At 38.3% G+C, this 21,864-nt stretch overlaps 1 protein-coding gene across 3 annotated transcripts in view; it reads right to left on the reverse strand.

Annotated features, from left to right (window-relative positions):
• The window catches only part of MYRIP (myosin VIIA and Rab interacting protein), a 227,107-nt gene that overhangs the window by 125,251 nt on the left and 79,992 nt on the right, over positions 1–21,864 (reverse strand). Inside the window, exon 2 of one of the 3 annotated variants that reach the window (XM_071735904.1) lies at positions 159–240. The exons of the other annotated variants lie outside the window; for them this stretch is intronic. The gene's annotated coding sequence lies outside the window, so the exon portion shown is untranslated. The remainder of the gene's footprint in view (positions 1–158; positions 241–21,864) is intronic. 3 annotated transcript variants of the gene reach the window in all.

Here is a 21,864-nt window from a genome sequence, read left to right on the forward strand (position 1 = left end):
TTCAAAGGCAAATTCCTCACTACCACCAGTTCAGACATCAGGTTGAATGGCCTCCCCAAGCATTATTATTCAACTTTGGGAAGATTACCATGAAATTATTCACAACCATTCACTGGAGCACAGAGCAAGACAGAAGCATAACCAAGCAGCCAACTCACTCATGAGGCCAGGACACCTTGATTTAGTTTTGCCTTAGGAAATATTTAGGTGTTCCACTGACAGCATGGTTAGCACATTTCTCTGGAAGGTGGAAGATGAGTTGAGGTTGTGCCCTGTGAGTTTTGTTCAAGAGTTGAGTTTTAAGAAGGCTCTCCTGTAAAAAGTAGCTTCACACAGAGGCATTTGTGGAAAAGCAGTGGGACCACTACCACTGGCAGCAGCAGAAGCAGTCCTCTAAAAAGGCTGCAATGTCCATTAGTCAGATATAATACAGCAGCCCAAGCTCCAGAGCTATATAACCAAGTCTGTCTGCCAGGCTCCCAGAAACCCAGCTCTTCCTCTTTAAACTATCCTACTATCAGACTGCAGCCAGCTTGCCCTTGCCTCACAGCAGTCTCTGTTTCAGACTTGCACCTATTTAAAGGCAAAGTCTGGCTGATGAGGTTCCCATTTGCAGTTTTGCTTATTTGGGTGATGGACAAATACAATTTTTCCTACTGTTTAACTACCTTTTATCTTCCCCTACAGGAAGCAGATGTTAAATCCATTCCAGTTGTCTACACAGGGAAAGAGGGAAATGGAGGGACAGTGTTCCTAGGAGTTACCCCCAAAAATCCCATTTCCTTAACATCACAACAGAGGAGCAGCACTTTGACCACAAGTTACCAATGACAGGCAGGAACTTCCTCCTTTGGTTCTATAGATGAGGGCTTCTGTTTCCAGTCCTCTTGAATCAAATCACATCAATTTCATAAAATCAACTACCTTTTATCCACTTGGCATTGGAGCATTTTGTCCTTTGAAGACAAGTGAGAAGGCAACATACATTGCAAAGTGCTTTTCTTAGGGAAGCAGTCTTCCGGTCAGCTACAGAACTGCTTGTCTCCCTGCATTTGATTGCACTATCTCAGCTCTCTTAAAATTGGTTGTAATCTTAGTTTGACCACTCTTAAGAGCCATAAGTCATTTTTTCCTTCCACAGAAGAGAATGCCTTCAGACACTCTTCTGGACAGATGTCCTTCATACTCACCTATATATACAAGCCACTGAGACATTTTTACTTAATATAAAATTTGGACTTTTAGATAGTCTGGGAACCAAGTGAACAAGTTCTGATGTGTCTGTTCCCAACCTTTCAGAGAATCTCCCTTTTTTTCACTCCCACAGTCAGTCTAAGCCTGGTCTATTTGAATGGGAGTTTCCTTGGGAGAAAGAGGTTAGCCGAAAATACAAGTTCCATCAACACCCTCTAAACTACAGTCCTGAAGGACACAGGAATTTTCTTAATCAGAGGCCAATGTGTAGACAGTGCTCTCATTTCTGCCCTCCTTAGACCTGCCAGATGTGCACCAGATGCTGGGGTGAGGGGTAAAGCTCCTTTAATCTATACAGAGCCTGACAGTCTCTTACTCCTTGGCTGCTAGCTCAATGACAAGGAGTCACAGTCTGATTGCAACTGAAATTCCTCTCCTGTGACTGTGTGTCACAGTCCAAACAGTGACAAAACTATAGGCTGACTTTCTTTTTGGCAAGAACCAGATTCTCCTAGCAGGCAATTGCCTCCATCATCATCCAGTCTCTAAGCATTCAATGCTCCTTTCTTTTAGCTGCCTCTTCTCAGGCAGTTCATTTTTTTCCATCAGGATGGGCACCTAACACAACTCCCTGGCCTCAGGCAGTGCTACACCATCACCACACCCCCCTTTTGTTTTTCTTATGTCTTTGCTAAATTGTCCCCGGTGAAACTCCACTTGCCTCTCTTTATAAAAATAGAGCACATGATAGTACCGTGTTCCTTTACAACAAACGCCAGCTCGATTCATTACTTTAAAATTATGGCTTTTTTATAGGCACCTATCATCAACACAGTCACAACTTAGCCTTGTGATTTATTTAACACTTAGTATGTCTATTAGTATTCTACACGTTGCTGGTGCTGTCAGAAAGTCATGCTACTACACATGCAAACACTACGTGTACAGTTGGGAACCCTTTGAGGAAAACACATCACTTTAATCTGTGCAGAGGGATTTTGATCCTGCAGCAGCAGTTGACTTTCAGGGAGCATTAGACAGCAGGGAATGCACCATGGATGAGAGGGGAAAAAAATTAACGTCAAAAAAACCCCAAAGCAAAACACAAAGTCTTCTGGTGAGACAGGGGGATGGAACAGCTCAGCATTCAAATACTAAGACACTCATAAATAGTTATGAGTAAATCCCTTGTATAAAAAAAATCAGAAAGATGAATATTTCACAGTTCAATTACTACAACTACAGTTGCATCCTCTTATCCAAGATCCTACTGGAATCTCTGATGGGTTTGTTCTTTGCAGCTTTTTATTTCTATAAAATTACCAGATATCCCTATCAAATCTTGCATTTTAATTTTTCTTTCTCTTTTTTTTAAAAGCAGAAGCAAACACTGATGATCCAAATAAATTCTTTACAAACGCTGTCAAAGTCTTGTGCTTTCATCACTTATCTCAAAAGGGCTGTGATGGCACCCATTGCCCTTAAAAATCAATGCTAAGGATTCATTGACTACTTTGCATTCAGACTGAACACTATGTCCATAACATGTACCAGGTGGCTCCAAGAGCATGAATCCCAAAGACATGGTAACAGAAATGGACATTTGAAAGGTGAGCTGACTGGCATGCACCTTCGGTGTCACCAGAGGTCTCATAGAATAGCAAAATACCTAGGAGCTCAGGATGACTTATTCTATGTTTAGTTACAAGAATAAAAACCTATTTCAGTATTTTTTTAAACAAGATGTTGCAACAACAATGTGGAGTTTAAATGAACTCCTTATTACCCTTCTGCCTCAGCTGATGTGCGTTGGACCTGAATACACTAACATTAGAAGACAGATATACACTCTACCTTGAAAAACATAGTTATCCTTCTGCAACCAGAGGCAGCACTGTAAAATTTAATCAGTTATGAGCATAAAATATCACAGATTATAAGGACAATCTCTTTCTAAAAATAAAGAAATCCATCACAGTGAAAATGTTTTTTGTTTGGCTGGTATTCCTATTGTAAACATGCCGGATAATAGAAAAGAGCTACATTGACACTCTCATATTTCTTATTAAATACCTTATAATAAAATTATGTGGAGACCAACCTGTGGAAACTTTGTGCTAATCACAACTGAATCACTTACACTGCTGATAGAACCAGAAAAATGCTACCATTCTCAGTGCTGACCTTTGTGTAAGGAATACATAGCAGATCCTGCATTTGCTAGAGAGAGAATAGATTGAGTCAGGACCAAGATAAGCTGTGGTTTGCTTGCCCCAGACCAGTATCTTGCTTGTCATACCAAGTTCTATCCTAATCAGGTAACAATTTCATGCTCAGGTGAAGCTGTTTCACAAAATAAATGATTTGTGCTGTGTTACTCTGTAGACATTCTGCTAGTGGCTTTTAAGGGAAGTTTGCTTTTCTGTTGCTGGCACAATCACTGTCAGTCAGTGTCTGTCATCAGTTGCCAGTGACTGACATGTCAGAGTGTAGACAAATGGAACAAATATTATACTGCTATTACTTTAAATTCCTTCTTCTCACTTTATAAAGCCGTAAACTGTCAAGAGACATTGCATTTAACCCCATTTTCTTTTGTCATATTGGATATCACTGGAGCACAGACTGTACACCACATTTAACTGATAGGCTTTGAAATCTTCTACAGGCAAGTGGAGCAGCAAAGGAGAAGTAGGTCTTGAATTATAGAGCAGGTATTTTGGGGAGCTCTGGGGACATCAGAAATCTCCACATGAAAGCTGAAATGATCTTTTCCAAGAAGCAGTGCTGGGAGTGGAGACTCCTTTGCCCTCCCATTCAAATGCTGCCACATGGAACCCATGAAAGTAAATCTGGGGTTTAACAGACTTTTTTCAGCACTCTTCCTTCTCATCTGCCTTCCTGTCTTAGAGACTCTTCTGCAGCCAGGTAGGGTGTTTTGAGGTGAAAAACTTCACTGGTACTGGGGACAAGCATGTCTGCTGCAGGTGCAGGACTTTCTGGTGAAATCCTGGGTTTAACTGGTCCACTGAGAAGGGCCAAAAGGTGTGTTTAAAAAGTCAGCTACGAAGTTTTCTCCCTTTTTCACTATTACATCCATACTGAACCATTCACTGTCCATTACTATCCGAGCCTATGTGTCCAGTGAGTACCCACTTTATAATTTCACCTGTAAATGACATAGCCCCTCAATGTGGCTACTGAATTATTATCCAATTATTATTTATGTTTTCATTTTCTGATATTTTTCTCTTAGATTACAACCACCCAACACTTTCTGTTGTACTACCCTAGCACATCCTAACGAACTAGCAAAACATCATTAGTTTTACCACCTTAATGCCTTCCCTGATTTTTTACATCCCACATTTGTCAGATTTTTAGTTATGTAAATATTTACTACATTCTCCTTTGTCTTATTTCCTCTCAATAAATATAATTTTACTCTTCCTGAAGTAAAGTAAGAAGAGTAAAAAAGAGTACTCTTCCATATTTCCCACTGCCTGTCCAGTATCTTTCTATAAATAATATGTCATGCTTCTTGCCTCTTTTTAGCTAATTATAGTAGAATTTAATTTTATCTTTCAATGTCCTTTCTAAATAATACCATGTGAAAAATAACTGTTTAACACAGTTAATTCCCTGGTGCATCTAATTTTAGAGGGATGAAAACTGAATTCCTGGCCATACTGATCAACTTAATCTTCCTCTCAGTATTTCATTATGTACTCGTAATCAGCAGAGGAAAAAACATTCACCAAATGCTGCTATACTTGTACCATTTGTTTGTACTCCCTCCTCACATGTATTACACTCTGTGCCTCTCTCCATGCTCTCTCACTGGAGAATTTCATCATTCTCCTATAAGGTCCCAAATTTCAGTACAAGGTCATCTGAATTTAATGAAGTTTTTATCCCTTTTGATCATACCTGAGGAATGATAAATACAGACAAGCATTCTGAAGAATAAAGTATTGTTCAATTCAAACATATTTACTGAAAGTATTTTTTTAAATGTATATATTCTTCCATCACACTTCTGTGCAATACATTTTTTGCATCACTAGTGACATCTGTACGTCTATCTTTCTTAGGAATCCAATTTTATGCTTGTAACAACTTGAAAAAATGTCCTTTAAGAACAGAAACACTCCTTCTATATTAAATAGTTCCTCTCCCGGTATCCACCATGAGTCATTCTTTTCACTTTCTAGCGGGGCTAGATCTGCACTAGAATCAGTGTTGTTACTGAGTTACTATTATTTGCTCCCCTTATCATGAGAAAATGAAGGAAGTCTTCCTTGACCCTTCCCACAGAACATACAGCAGAATAAACAGCAGAGCTACAGACCTGTCCTGGTTTGGGCCAGGATAAAGGTGATTTTCTGTCTTGTACTTTTGCTTTTAGCTAAGTCTCTTGTAAGTAGTTGCACTTGCTGAAATTAACAGTGAGTTTCTCAGACAGTGGCTGCTTCTGGGACTGATAACACTCAATGTTTATAGTTACTGCTGGAGACTGGTGTGCAGAGCCAAGGACACTGCTCAGCTCTGAGGAAAACTTTTACCCTCCAGAAGGAATAAAGAGGTCCCACCTGCATCCCTCCCTTGGGGAGGAACGGACAAGATAGATGCCAGAATTGACCAAACAGAGTATTCCATCCCATATACGTCGTACTCAGTATAAATTTGAGGGATCACGAGGGCCAAGCCAGATTTCCTGCTTCCAGCTTCCAGCTGCCTGCTCTTCCTGCCTTTTCCTGCTTCCCTTCCTTCACCCAGCACCCTGGAAGGATTCCATCCGTTCTTCTGCCTGTGGTCCTGATCCGTGCCAGCCCATATCTGTGTGTTCCTGCCTCCAGCTCCCAACTGCTGCCGACTCCAGGAGTCCAGCCTGGACTTTCCCAGGGCTGCCCTGCAGCCTCGGTGGTGACGTGAGAGTTACTGGGGGGAGAGGGGGCAGGAACGTGGTATCCACTTTCCTGGATATTTGTATATATTTAGTAATTCTTTCCTATTTATCATTACTGTTTCATTAAAGTTGTGTAGTTTAGTTTCCAACCCATAAGTCCCTCTCCCTCATTCTCTCTGCTTTCTTTATCATGGAGGAGAGAGAGATTAATAGAGAGTGTCTGTTACTTGGTTTAATTGCTGGGCCAGTGTTAAACTGTGACAAGACCTGTAGAAGGTTTCACAGCCAGACAAGTCAGAAAGTCAGAAGACCATGCATATATTGTTTAAAAAAACAGCACAAAGACATGCATCTCAATTTTAATCTAGTTGAGATGCTTCATATATGAAGGCCTTCTGCCTGGCTTTCAAAATTTGCCTGTCCTGACCATTGCCATCCCAGGAGAGTGGCTCCCACTCCGGCACCCAGGTGGAAGAGGAATGCTGACAGGGCCATGTCCTATGGGAATGCAACACAGACAAATCTGCACTGTGTTCTCCCACAAAAATCTCCACTTCCTGTAAAAAACAGGAGAGCCCTGATGTGCCACAAAAAAGCAGAAGCATTACCAAATGGTTCAGGCCATTGTGGTAACAGAGGGGTCTTTCAGGTGAAACCCCAATGCAGTCTTGGAAGCACATCAGGCTTATACTGCCTAGGGTGATAAAAAACTAATCCAAAACAAAACCATAAAAAGCCTCAAAGCAAGAGGTTCTCACTTACTTAGTTTCAGAGTGAATTCCTTGCCAATTGCATCATTTAATTCTGTATTTGCAACATGCAAATGTATTTTCTGCATGTAAATAGCTCCTAAAGTCCTGTTCCTTAGTTGAGCTCCTCTTCATTCTGCTGATACTCCTAATGTGAAGCAAATACTGTTCCAAGATATTCTACAAAGATGCCCATTCAAGTAGTTTAACAATTGCAAGCTTTGTAATTCCAAAAAATCAACATAATATGGGTCAAGAAATAGCAGCTCAATATTTTTAGTAAATTAAGTCTATAACCAATGATTTTCTAAAATATAGAAATTGTTTGCTATATCCTTATAGATCTGGGTTGTTTTAAAGACAAAGGCTTTAAAATTACCACATACCTCTATTGTACACGAGACAGTTTTGTCTGGCAGACAAAAGAAACAGCATTTTATCTTGAACACGATATGTTACCCACTGTGGTTTATACAAACACCTAGAAGCAGTATCATGCCACGTACTACAAACCAGACAAATCTCTACAAAGGGGCAGAAAAAGATCAACAGTACCTCTACCCCCCTGTTCAAGCACACACAATGAAGGTAATCCACTGTAAGGTATTGGCAGATGCTATTGCTGTAGTAACACCGGTATTTAACCAAGACACAACCTTCATTTAACACTTTTCCAATACTTCTGATATTTCATAGTTTTTATTCTAGAACCTTTTAATATGGGATTGTTTCTGCAAATTTAATAATATGCAAATGTTTTAACACATAAAGAGATACACAGTGATGAAATTAAAGGAAATCAGTACACAACTACAAAAAAAAAAAGTAATTTGAAATTTAATTAGAAAATTAGCTTTGTTTTGCTAGTTTGATTGTAAGTGCAGCTATTTAGTTTTACTCTGTGTCTGCATGTGAGCATGCAGGCTTACACATATAGATAAGCTGCATTATTCAACACCCTTTGCAAGTGAAGGGTGGGACTCTCACCCAGCTAGTACTCTCCATACCCCATCCCCATGGAAACATAGTACTAAGCACTGCCCTTGAACATCCAGTTCAGCTACAGAAGAGGAAACACAGCCAAGCTACTGGACTAGTAGAATATTAAAGAACTAATGATAAACAAAAGTCCTCTTATATGTGCAGATGCTCCCACAGTTCTGTGTATCCCAGTAATTCTTCCTCAGGCCATGACAGAACGTCTCACCAGGACACAGAGGTCAGTTTTCCCAGCAAGGAGAAAGCACGCAGGGGAGCATCAGAAACCTGAATTTTTCATTCCTCGTCTCAGTCCTTGCATGCTCTCTTCTTCTTCCCAATTAGTTAGCTATCAACCCGAGGTACAGTGAATGTACTTCAGTAGGTTGTTTCTGGTGAATGGTAAAACTAATTAGCCCTGAAGACTTTGAAAAACATAAATGCATCTAATCATGCAACTGTAATTCACATATATTTTCAGAAAGATGATTAGGTGGTAAATATTTGGAAAAGACAAAATGGTTCTTCAATGTTCTTCACCATTTTTAAAATGACAAGATTTGAATTTAAAATGTCCATTTTTTTCCCTAATGTTTTCCTAATATAAGAATTACAAATACTATTTACTTAATTTTGTAGATACTGCTATTCAGGTATCTGATGCCTTTCTTCTCCCCCTCATGCATGTTCTCTCTCCAGAAGCAGCAGATGGAAGAGATCTCTCTTGTTTGGAGCTTACAGAACAGTCAGACTCCAGATTTGGCTCTTGTACTTTGCACAGACACTGTGGCTATGTCTGAATTCACAGATAATTCAGCACATCAAGAGCAAATCAGGAGACTGAATTACACAGCACCAAAAGCCTACACCTACAAAGTATGCAGTCCTGAACTTTTGCTTCAGGGAAACCATTCTGACTCCCTGAACCAAATATTCCCACCTTGCACACAGTCACTCACTGGTTCAAAGATTTATCTGTTAAGTGGAGGAAGTTTATAACCAAACAGGGCACGTTTGGTGAGCACCTGGAGATAAGCTTTACCTTACATTTTTCCAGGAAGGAAATCCAGCTTGTGCACACCAAAACCAACCTAAACTGTGGTGTGATAATGAGAATGAGTAGTAGGTTTGCTCCAAAACTGTACTATTGCTAAAGTGAAACGCTAACACATATGAAGACATAGACAACTAGTAGAGTCTCTCTCAATGCTGGTACCTGGAGTAGGTAGTTTTTCATTCACAGGTCTACAACAGCACTGTCTACTGAACCTAGAAAACTATTCTGATCTGTGCAACATGCACTGCCATGGCTCACGTGCAGCTAAGGTTTGTATGTTTCAACATCAACTTTGCTAACAGTTAACGGAGATGCATGATGCTGGTTTCTAAAGATATATCAAAAGCAAGAAGTAGCTTCTGATTAGGAATTATCTTTTTTAAAAAAATAATTGCACAGCTTCTTGATATATTTCATGATATATCCTGGATTGCTATACTTAAAATTTACCTTTATAAAGCACTACCAGGAGGATCCTACTTTTCACCTGTTAGTTTGAAATACCTTTGAGCCTAACTGATGTAATTCTCCACAGCATTGCATCAGTTCACAACAGTGCCAGTCCACAAATGCCATCACCACTGCGGTACAGTATGCTGGATGGGGTAATGAAAAAGGAGACAAAAGCTACACCTTCTGTAGCTACATCCTGAAATGCTAACAGAAGATGGTCACACTGTCAGCTTTTATTCAGAAGTAGAAAATGGACATGGAGTAACCTAGGGATTCTCTTGGGAAACAGTACCCAGTAATTTCCTCAGACTTTTCTGCTGCCTTGCAGATTCTGTGCTTTAGTTAAAAGCTCTTTCCTTCACCATGCTTTTAAATGAAATGAAAGTTCTACCAAGACACTTACTGCTTTGGTAAATGTATCTTGGATTCCCCTTCTGGGCACAGATGCTGGACTGACAGTCAGTGGGCAGACTGCCAGCAGATAGTCCTCCCCTAAGCCCCTCTCTGTAGCTGCACTGAGGTACCATTTCCTGAATTACATATCAAATATGCTTCTGATGGTCACACATCAGGAAGTGACTTAAATACAGGAGAAAGAGAATTGCTGGCTTAAAAGCAACAAATCATTCTCAAAACTAAACATTTATACTCAAGGGGAAAAAATAAAGAGAGAGAAAACGAAACACTAAACTTTCCAAATAGCCAGAATACAAAAACATGGCATCTCCATAAATGCAGGACTACAGAATTCACGTAAGTGTTCACAGAGAAATATATTTAATTAGTATTTAATTAGACATCAAGTGGAGGAAGCTATTCCAATGGGAACCATAACAATGGAATTCACATTAAATTAAAAAAAACTAAAAGTAAAAAAACTAGAGCTGACAAATATTTCTTTTTAATAAATTGCTCATTTTAATTTTATACATTTAGTTGCATGTATGTGAAAAGACTAAGGAGTGCTCAGATTTGATTTGATTTGGTGCTCAGAGATAAATGCAAGTGGAGATCTTCAAAACAGTTCTAAAAATGCATATTTAGCCATGATTAAACTGCTAAGAAAAAAGACTTAACAGTTTTCTATAAATATTTCCTAGCTATGGAAGTGCTTTCCACTTGAAAAGCATCTCTGTCTCAACAGTGTGATTTGGGTGCAGGAGGGTCAAAGCTTAGCAAAGCACATCTTCCTGCACAATCTTTTGTTAAATAAAGAGGGAGAAAAGAATCCTCTTTTATTGAAAAGTTACAGTTATGGCAGGTAGTGAAATACTCAGTGACACAATACAGACTCCTCCTGTCATGCTGGCACCCCAAACAAATGAGAGGGCTGCTGGAGTAAGGAAAGTGCATTTCAGTTCCAAGTTGGATGCATACAAGAGTGCTGCCTTGATGATTCCTAACAGCATGAGAACACACTAAGTACTCTTTCCCTAAAGCCCCATAAACACTTTAATTTTTTTTTTTCTATTCCTTTCTACAGGAAGCAAAACAAGCACAACTCATTTTTGGTTTGTTTTCTTCTATAGCGTGTCACACCTTTTACAGCTTTTACATTTTTACGTATTGCTGTATTTTGCTATAGCACAACTATCCTGGAAAAGGTGCAAGCTAAAATCAATACATAATATATGACGTAGTGGGTCAAAAGTAGACAATAAGAACCAAAAGTCAACTAGTTATACCCACAAGCAGTTCAGGAAGAAGCATGCAATCAAGAGATAGTTGCTCACAAATCAGCAGTCACTTATATTCTGTCAAGAGGAAGAAAAATACAGGCAAAGATAGAGGTAGCAAGGTGATGGATTATCCAATTTTTTTACCCAACTCTTTACTATGATCCTAGGCATTTCTCAAACCACCTTCCTAGGCCAAAGGTGCAAATTTCAGTTACTATGGCAATATATATAAGAAAAACATAAAAAGGAAGTATTTTAGCACTTGCAGCAAAACAAAAGAATTCTCTAAAAATCTTTGTCAGCTGATTAGTTTTACCAAGAAAAACAATTACACAAATTCTTGCCTAAATCAAAAGGCTAATTACATATTTTTGAGAGCTCTAAAACACAAACTGGCATGCACTGTTATTTATAATCAAGGACTCTGGAGCAAAAGAAAAACAATGAAAAGCCCTAGAGGAATTCAGTATATTGGTTATATCTATCTAACTAAGAGCAGAGAAAAAAAAAGCTTAGGGTACAGTTTATAAATCAAAGCAAAGCTTTGCTTCAGAAAACAGATGCAGACTTGAGAAGAGCTGTTGATTTATAAAAAACATTACTTGAAATCAGCAAGCAAAGAAAGCAAATCATTTCTCTTTCTGTTGTATGGGCAAAGCCCACACAAGCTGTAATACATACAGTCAATACCAGAAAAGGCTGCCTCAAATATTTCAGTGCAGGAAACACTGAAGTTAAAAGATACCCTTGATTGCACTCAGTTCATTTTCTAAAAAGTACCACCAGAGTCTGTGTCAAAGAAGTACTAAAAAACACTTCTACAACATACAGTTAAGCTTCCCAGCTCACTTACATGCTGAATCTGTCTCTAACTTTGCAGAAATACCGGCTGAGACCTCAACTCTGAGGTTCTAGCATGTGAAGTTGCAAAGACTGAACACCATGTTTATCATGTCATCAACTCCAGCACCTCGACTTTTTTTAAATTAAGTTACTCAGCTAAGCTTTATGCTCTCCTACCTCCCACCCTTTTGCAGATTTTTCTTGGAGCATTCCTTCTTTTTGCCTTGCAATTCATTGATGATGAGGAAGGTATCTTCTGACAACTGAAAATCTCCATGAGGGCCACAGAAGGCCTTCAAAAATAACGGTGGATCCTTATTTATGTCCCTCAGTGTCACTTGTCTGTTGAGAGGGATCGAGGAAGCCAGGTAATTCCTAAAAAGGCAGGCCATGTGGATTGATCTCTCAAGATTCAGTGCCATTAAATGCAGAAAGGAAATGCAACAGCCTTATGGCACATATGTATAGCCATGTATAAAAAAAGAGAGCAGCTTAGGGATCACATCCTAGTTATCCTAACAACATGACACTGTAGAAGCCAGGAGTCTCAAAATATGACATATAATGATGCCCAAGAGAGAGGAACATGTATTTGATGGCTGGTCTTCATCAGACAATCCTGATACTATTAGTTCTGGAGTAGCATTTGGATGGAAAAGTCAGATACCCTGCAGAGACTACTGGAATTAAAAAAGGGATCAACGCCGTTTGTAATGGGGGTAGAAGTCAAGAGGTTAAAGACTAAAAAAGGGTTAACTAGGGGCATATTCAGAGCTCTTCTTCCTCTAATATCAGTAAATAAAGTCTTTTCTCCAGAAGTTTTTGTACCAGAAATTCTGACCTTAATCAGTTAGTAGCTAAAAATGAGAAAAGAGGCTAACTTGCCCTTGAAACATGGACTTGAGTCCAAAGAACCTGGTTCTTCTACTATACTTACAGAAACCAAAGGCCACAGAGACCAAAAGATGTGAGGCTGCAGGGAGCTCTACTTCACATGATAAGCAGGTGAGTGAAGCACAGTTTTGTGAAGTCCATAGGATACAGTTAGATTACAGCCACTACAGCATCTGTCTTGCATGCAGACAAAAACCCCAATGACTTGGGGCAACATGACCAGACATGAAGGAAACCAGGCACTGCCTGTGAAACTAACCCTGGGAACCCAGAAAAACTGTTGGCTGACTTATTCATTTTAAGCACTGTGATGCTACATCCCCTCAAGATCAGCACCCAAGGTGCATGTAGGTGAAAAGAAAGCCAGATCCTCAGCTAAAAGAATGTCTTGAACATCACAAGCAGTGAGACTTTAAAGATAAAGGAAAAAAGATGCAAGGACAGAGGTAAGTTTTTAAGCTTGTAAGAGATGTCACGGAAATAATTACAGAGCCCAAAGCTGAGCACTAAACCCAGGTCCTTCACCTACACCAGCTTGGTGGGAAAGCACCACAAACTGATGATCTGCTTACTCCTTGTACCACAGATGGTAAAACCCAGGAAAATCCCCCGTGTTGGCAGGCTTATGTATCCACTTTGGCTTTGCCTTTGCAACAGTCACCAGTTTATTGCCATTTTCAAAAGATACCTTGCAGGTCCTGTCCTTAAAAAGACAATGTTTTTGATGACAAAAAAAAATGCTTTGCAAGTTGAATACAACTCTAGGAAGGATGCAGTATGTGCAGATGTATCCTAGGGTAGCTGAGTGCCTTGGAGCAGCCTTATAAACAGCACACAAATTGCTATCTGAGATTCAGTGGGGACACTCCAAAAAAAAAAAAAGAGGGGTGACCCATTGACCTCACCGTTACCATTCCTGCAGGAATCTGAAGGCTCACACAGGACAGATTGCCATTCGTTAAATCCAGTATCTAGAAATTAAATAGACCAAGCTCAAAAAACACTCAATAAATAATTATGATACTGTAAAAGCAAGCAGCAGTTTAGAGATTTGTTGGTGTTAGAGTGTCTAGCTACACAAGCAAGCAAAGGGAAAAACGAAACAAAACCAAACCAATATAATCATTAGGTTTGGTCATCTGCACTCTCTGTTCAGTGTGAATTTCCCAAAATTACATTCTGAATGCTTTCAATCTAGGTAGAAAAGTCTCACCAAATAAAATAATTATGCTCAACCCTTACTGGGGTGTTAAGTTCTTTACTAATATTAAAATAACCAATTATCATTAAAATCCTTTTTATTTCTTCAAATCCTCATTACCATATCAATTTGTCAAGATGAATACTAAGAGGGGTACAGATATAAGTGAATATCAAATCATACCTTTATATACACTGCATATAACTTGAGCTGAATAATTAAAATCAGATTTTCAGCACCTTTTTTAGGTTTAAAGGAGCTTGCTTTATTGTCACAGCTCAGCGCTTCCTGAAAATCAGGTCCCTTCAATTTTTTTCTCTCTCTTCTTCACTGACCTTGGAATCTGCAGAGCTGTTGCTCTCAAATGTTCTCATTCCAGGTGCAATTGCTGTTGTGCAGCAATGTTTCCACCCTTCTTAAATAGGTTATTGGAGAGGCACTACCACAGTTCCTGATGGACTCAGCCTTGACCAGTGTCAGGCCAACACTGCAAAGGTGTCAGACACGGGGGAAACTTCTAGCAGCTTCTCACACAAATCACCCCTGCAGCCCTGCCTTGCTATCAAAACCTGTCCACACAGACCCTATATAGCCTCAAGATTGAGATCCAAATGTATAGACCAAGAAGAAATTTTTACCTGGCACTGTTAAACTGTAAAATATCAGCTTTTGTCACGCCCCATTAAAATGGGCTATATCCAACACACTGTCCCCTTTTGGCCTCACCAGCCACCAGCCTGCTTGCAGCAAGCGTGGGGAGAGCCTTTCTTAAATCTTTGTTCAAAAAGCTAAGCCATGATACTTAACACAAAATATTTTCTTTTTCCCCATCTTAAGACTATTCCACAAATATCCAAGCAAAAGAAAATGATGCATTGAAGTAAACAATTTTCTTTAAACTGCCTCTACTCTGTGTAGCTGAGAAGTTTCTTCAGAATCTTTTCAAAAGTCTTCAATGACTTCAACTTCTTCCAACGCCTTAATGTTAAAATATTTATTTACAACAGGGTAGAAATCCCCAGAATTATTATTTAATCAGAAGAACATAAAGGGAAATCAAAGAACTACAGACCCAGTAAGAAAAGCAGTAAGCTACGTAAATTGGATAAACATTTTAAAATATGCATTATATGCCTGTTACATTTATATGTACCCAATTAAAATAACCAGAATCCCAACCGAACCCCTGAGAGTACAGAAGTATTTTATCAAAGGAAGTCTTATGATCTGTTCAGTGAAGGACAAATGACTCAGATTTTGACTTCATGGTTTACCCTACTACAAAACAACTATTCTACAAAAACAAAAACATATCTAAATTTAATTAGGGCCCAAATCCTCACAGCTGAGATTGATGGGAACTTTGCCCTTCACTGAAATAAGAGCATAACTCAAGACATTTAGCATAATCCTAGTGGAAGGTGTCCCTGCCCATGGCATGGGCTTGGAACTAGATTGTCTTAGGCCCCTTCTAACCTAAACCATTCTATGATTTTATAACCCACAACACTTTGGTCTGAAAGCAGGTGACCTAACATGAGTGTCAGCAGAACTTGCTTCTTAATATTACACAGTACATTAGATATGGCAAGCACAGCAGCATCTGCTACTTGGAAAAAAAAGAAGGTAAAAGTATTGGCATTTATTTTAACTAGCAGGCTGTATATTTCTAAGATGTCTCTGGCATCTTGGTGCCAATTATCCTGGTTGGTACTGTTCTGTCAAGCCACTGGAAGTGCATCTTTTGGGGCAATTACATAATTCAGAAGCTAAAGCTACATAAGTTCCCTTCAAGTCAGTGAAAATATTGCCCTCCAGTACAGGAGAATATTTTTCTCCAGTTTGTGTATGTGTTGACATTAAACCACACTGTATAAAATGCAGTTCAGGATGCTCTTCCCAGAGAGTCACCCTTTCACTTAGTTAACTGCCTTGAGGTGTCTTACTTTTCTTCATTGCCCTGCATGTTTGCAGGTCATCAGCTGACAGTATAGATGGACAGATAGATAGATAGACAGACAGACAGTCAGACTGATAGATAAAACACTATACATGCACCATTACAGTGTTAAAAGAAGTAAGTTCCCCTAAGAATCCCTAACACTAATTATAACAGTGTAAGTCTCCAAATAAAGTTTCATTCTTTGCTACTGCAGCAAACAAAATCACAACTAAGTACCAAACCTGCCATTAGAAGCAAATATTTGGCTAAATAACTTTTTACTCCCCTATTGCTTCCCATTACAGATTCTCATGAGCACACAGCCTTAGCAAAGGGCAGTGTTGAACTATCACTCAGAAGAACTGTTGATCCAATGCAAGGAAAACAACTTCAGAGTAATACATGACTGGTCTCAAAAATATTTTTCTGAAAGTTCAAGAGCATTCTGCACCTCCCCAGAAGCCAAGACATGCAGCCTCCTTCTCTCTCCACTCCCAAGAGCAAATGGAATTCAAAGGGAGAAGCTGCTTTAACTGTTTTATTTCTCCAATTTACTGCTGCTTGCTATTATTCTTCTTCCTTCTGTTTGCCCATCCTGTTTTCCTACCTTCTGCTATTGCAACAACCCATCCCATAATGGATGTGAGCTCTGAGTACACACACAACTGTTCTCATGTGGGGCTCTGAGCTGGCTCATCCAGCGAGGAAGTCATGGCAACTGATGCATTTCTGAGAGCATCAATAATTGCTTCAGAGATGCATGCCCAGTAACATTTACTTCATCTTACATTAATCCAAACTATGCAGCAACAATTCCCATTTCACTTTTCCAGTTGTTGCTAACAGAAAAGGAACCATGAAGATGTCATTGTAATATTTGCCTCAGGAAATAAATTTCACCTATGCAAAATACTCATTGCTCAAATACCACTCAATTGCCTCTCTTACATTTTTCATCCATGTGAATTTTATACATGATTTCTAACAATCACCCACATTTTACATCATTCAGAAGTAGTAAAATTTTGGCTTGCTTCTTTTTTTTTTTTTAGAACCAAATTTCATTTTAGACTCCTTGAGATTGTTAATTTAATCTTTTAGCTTTCCAATTATCTTTCCCAGTAAAATTCTCAACCTGAGTTAATTAAAAATCATCTGCCTCCCTTAAGGCTTTCCAGGAGCCTTCTGAGTACCAGTGCATTTCTTTTTATTGACTCTAAAGGCCTTTATATTGTTAGTTCTCTGCCAGAGACCTAAAACTTCATCACCATATTGCAAAGGTGTCAGACCCTCTAGCATAGCAATTTATTGTATATTAAAAAATAAAAATCAATATGCTTCTGCAATAAGCCATACTTTGCCCAACCAGCCCCAAACCATTCTTCTAAAGCAGGTGTTGTATAGACTACTTACTATATATTGTACTCCTTCTGCTCTTATTCAGTAATGTCACAATTTTCTCCTCCTCTGGTTGTCTAAATGGCTCTCAGAATTAGGAATTTCTCACGCATCAAGATTGAGAGACTTTTAAACTTCTTAAAACTGAATTTTCATAACATTTTTTAGTGAACTGTTCAAACAAGAGCAAGCAATTTATCTCAACAGCTTCTTCATTCAGCTTTCCAATCTTAGAATTAAATTTCACCCATCTTATTCTTTTGAAATGCACACAATCAAAACCTGCTATCAGCATTACAATAGCTTGTGAAAGCTGCATCCTGGGCTCTCTGTAGCAGACTGTAAAGCTTACACATAACTTCATTCTCCCTCAAGCTGATCAGGGTACCTTTTTTATTTTTTCTTTCTTTTTTTCTTTCATATTTCAGTTGAATGACAGTTGTGTAGTGATGTATTTCACTCTTGGAAAGTAAGCTCCAAGATGGACTATGGTCCATGTTACACTTGGGTTATATGTCTGACCAGATGGGCAGGAGTTACTGGAACATAGGTTTATTTGTAACTCCCTTCCCTGGTCCTGTCTAGAATTAGACTTCTTCAAAAAGTGAAAGTCACTATTGTATTGAGGAACTGTAATGCAGAAATCTGTGGCTTGTTTGTTTGTTCAAAAATCCAGTTAAATATGAATCTCAGTATTATTTGGAAACTGAATTCCCTAGCCTAACCTTGGAAAAATAAATCAGATTTATTTAGTGTAAATGTGATGATGGTACATTTGGTATGAAAAGAAACTGCAAGGGTGCTTAGTTCTATACCACATAATGTCTGTGGGTACTTTCATTGTCCTCTCTTGTCTCTTAAGGCAAACTCTTCCACTCTCACATTTCTCTTAACAAGAAAGCTGCTAATGAAAGCTCTCATGATTATCTATTTTCTCCTTTTCTGATCAGATGCAATGACTATTTAAGGCAATAAGGCATTTTCAATTTGCACAGTAGAATTACAAGACCATCAGTGTTGTCTACCATCATAATTCTTGCACCCTTCAGTACTTATTTTACACAGGTACAGTTTTTGTGGAGGCATCTTCCTACCCAAGTATTTTCCATTACTTTTCCCATTCAGTGCAGCACACCTGGCTTGGCTCTTCTGTGCAGGTGGCATTGCCTAGCATTTGTCAAAGGGGCAAAAGGAATTAAAAAAAAATCCCCATCTAATCAGAGATTGAAATAAAACCTTTACCTACATCCTTCCAGATACTTTTGATCTCCCCTCATCTAAATTCTTCTGTTACTTATAAATATCTTGCCACTGATTTCCAAATTATAGGTTTATAAGCTGAAGAAGCCATTTCTTAAGAAGCCCCATGTGCCTACAGACAAAGCTGAAAATTCACCATTTGTTCCTACTCCTTAATTTTAGATGAAGTTTTCAATCTTCAGCAACCCTTTATTTCTAACCTAATAATAACATCATGACATTTTCCTCATCTTTTTTAATGAGATTCTTTTGGAAATTAAAAAAACAAAATAATCTTATGGAGTTAAGCAGAGCAAATATCAAAACAAGGCTAGACCAGAAACTGACTCTGGCATCTGGAGTTTGATATAAACTATAAATTTTACACTTACAAACTCACAATTTCTTAAATAATCTAACTAACACTAATGGATTTATTGAAACGTGAACACAAGTCTGCATTTCATCAATAATGCAATTCTCCAGAGCACTGGTTTTAGTCTTTCTTCATTTGCTAAATGGAGACAAAACCATTTACCCAACTCCTTTGTAAGACACCAACACAGGAGAGAAGTGGTATGAGATGTACATAATGGGTACCTTTTAATTTTTTCTTTGTTGTTAGAGATAATGGTATCACAAATTTGAAAACACACTTCAACTTAAATGTAAGGTGATTCCAAATATATTACTCATTTTCTTATTAATGGCTAACATGACAAATTGCTAAAGGTTTTTTTTACTGTTATTACATTAACAAACCAGCTGCATTCAAATACTCTTCAGAACAACAAAAATATATATGAAACACTGCAGCCTTTAGAAAAATCAGTTGAATTCCATAATACATCAAAACGTTTTGCTGGAAATGATGACAAGATTATCTTCTGAACCATGAATAACCTCATCACATGCTCTTTTGTTCAAATTGTGTAGACATGTCTAAGAAAATTTTCTCCCTCAAAAAGCAAAGATGAAGTTTTCCCATGCGCATTTAAACTTCTATAGGAGAAAAAACTGCTATTGAGACTTCTTAAAAAACTTCCTTTAAACTACTAAGGTTTCACTTTTCAGCTCTGTGTATCCCTAAATAAATGATTTTAAAACATATCACATAACAAATCTATTTTCCTAGCAACAAGAACAATTTAGGAGACAGTTTTTGTATCATAGTTCAACGGTTTCATTTTTGAGTTCCTGTGGAACCTGTGAGCAATACCATCTGGGCCTGAAGATGAATTTCTTTTTACTGATTTAGTCCAAAACTTACTTTTGAACTTTCCGATTAAGACAGACCCCCACACAGTGAGAGGTTGATGTGAAAACTCCTCTAAATGCTTCCCTCAAAAAGCCAATGCAAAAAAAATCTATTTTGCAGTCATCAACTGACTTTTTCTTCCTGGACTGCTCCTTTTCCATCCTCCACTTTAGCTGGCACATTCAGTCAAAGACTCTGAAAAGCTTCCTCCTCCTTGTATCTTTGCACAGAATTTTGCTTTGTTTTTTATGACTCGTCCTCCATCATTAGGGAGTGCTTCAGCTGTCCCAGTTCACTGGCAAGTTCTGTCACACAGGTTGCAGCAAACCAAAGGAAGTGACTGAAACAGCCACTTTACAACAAAACTTCACTTTCATTTCAAATCCTAGTAAGCAGGCTACTTCTCCTTCCCTACATAGAGAACAAAACAACCCAAAACAGTGGACCAGTGGACACTAACAAGCATCCTTACTGCCATCTGAGTTGATACAAATCAGATACTTCAGGTGTCCAAAGCATCATTTCAGCTTCTATGCAAATTCAGTGAAAGCAACTGAATTGTTTTGGTTCTAACCATGATTTCCAAAGCTTTCTCCATCAAGCCACTCCATTAATTTTCTTCATAGAATTATAAACTACCAAAGCTGTGGCCAAATGTTTTACTCAGCTTTTCAAAATCAAGGGGGATATGCCTGCTGGAACTTCTTCCTATATGAAAATAACTGCATTCCAAATAAAATGCCAAAATTGTTTCAGAAATAAGTAATCTCTTATCACTGACTTACAGAAGAGTACCATCACCTACACAGGAGCTTTCAAATGGATGGAATAAAATATGACCCTGTATTCACAGAACATCCTGAAGTCTTCCAGAGATGATGATAAGATGAATAATAGCAATTATGAATGATGCACTGCTATTTTTTCATTACTAAGTAATTCACTTTAGAAGTCATTAGGCAATTTCAGATTGTTTAAAATGACATACTAAACTGCTGCTGCTATTTTTTTTAAGCTTCAGATTCCTGACTTCAGCCTGTAGCTATGTAATATTGTAAAAAGAAGATCCCTCTGATTTCCAAGAATAATTTTACTAAATATACAATTAACTAAGCAAGAACCCAGGGGTTCTGTAAATGACATCCTGCTGTTTATTGTGTATTATTTCTCCTGTAAACCTGATTATTTCACCAATAAACCTCATTAACTGGGGTCCTGTACAACACCAAGAAAATAAAGACTTTAAGTAATACTTTGTTTGTGCTTTTGATTGTGTACCATAATGTTCTGCTACATTACCCACTGCAGAAAATTAAATTACATGCTTACTTCATGAATTTTATCACCTGCCAACATTGGCAAGAAGACTCTTAAATGAAAGTTCATTTATATCAAAGATTACCATTAAGCACAGATCGGAAAAAGATACTGCAATTACCATTTTATTGACTTTCATTAGCAAAAGAAAACAACAAGAATACATATTACTGCTAAGTAGTCTATGACTTCATTCAGTAACATTTACTCTGCTTTTTGAGCTTGCAAGCAGGCAACATAAATGTTTAATTCAATTGTCAGTGTTCAATGAAAATTTATTTGCAATATCAGTTTCCATTAAGCCAATCCATTATATTTTGGACAGATTCACTGTAATGCTATAGAAAATTTCATCACCAGAAGGGATTGAGAAAGCTCTCCTAGAAAACCTCCAATGGGCCCACAACAGTACTCACAACAGCTCAAACAGGCAAGGACCTGGGGCCTTTTCAAGTGATGTGAGTCCTCACAGCAAACTCTCAGCCCACTCTTCTTAACAGGATTATCACTTTGGCTCTCCCTGAGATTCATTCAAAGAACCAAAAAGCAAGGTTAAAATACAGGTCTAATCTGCCTGAGCATAAGATCCTCCATCACATGTCAATCAAACTGAGCTCCTGTATACCAAGGGACACTTGGCAAGCCAGCCTAAAATAGTTTTGCTGTAACTTGGATCTCTGATTTTTAAATCATGCAGGAACATTTCCAAGCAGGAAATATCAGCTTTCATCACTTTTGCAACATACAGGTACT

Source organism: Heliangelus exortis, chromosome 2, assembly GCF_036169615.1.
Source record: "Heliangelus exortis chromosome 2, bHelExo1.hap1, whole genome shotgun sequence".
Taxonomy (NCBI): Eukaryota; Metazoa; Chordata; class Aves; order Apodiformes; family Trochilidae; genus Heliangelus; species Heliangelus exortis.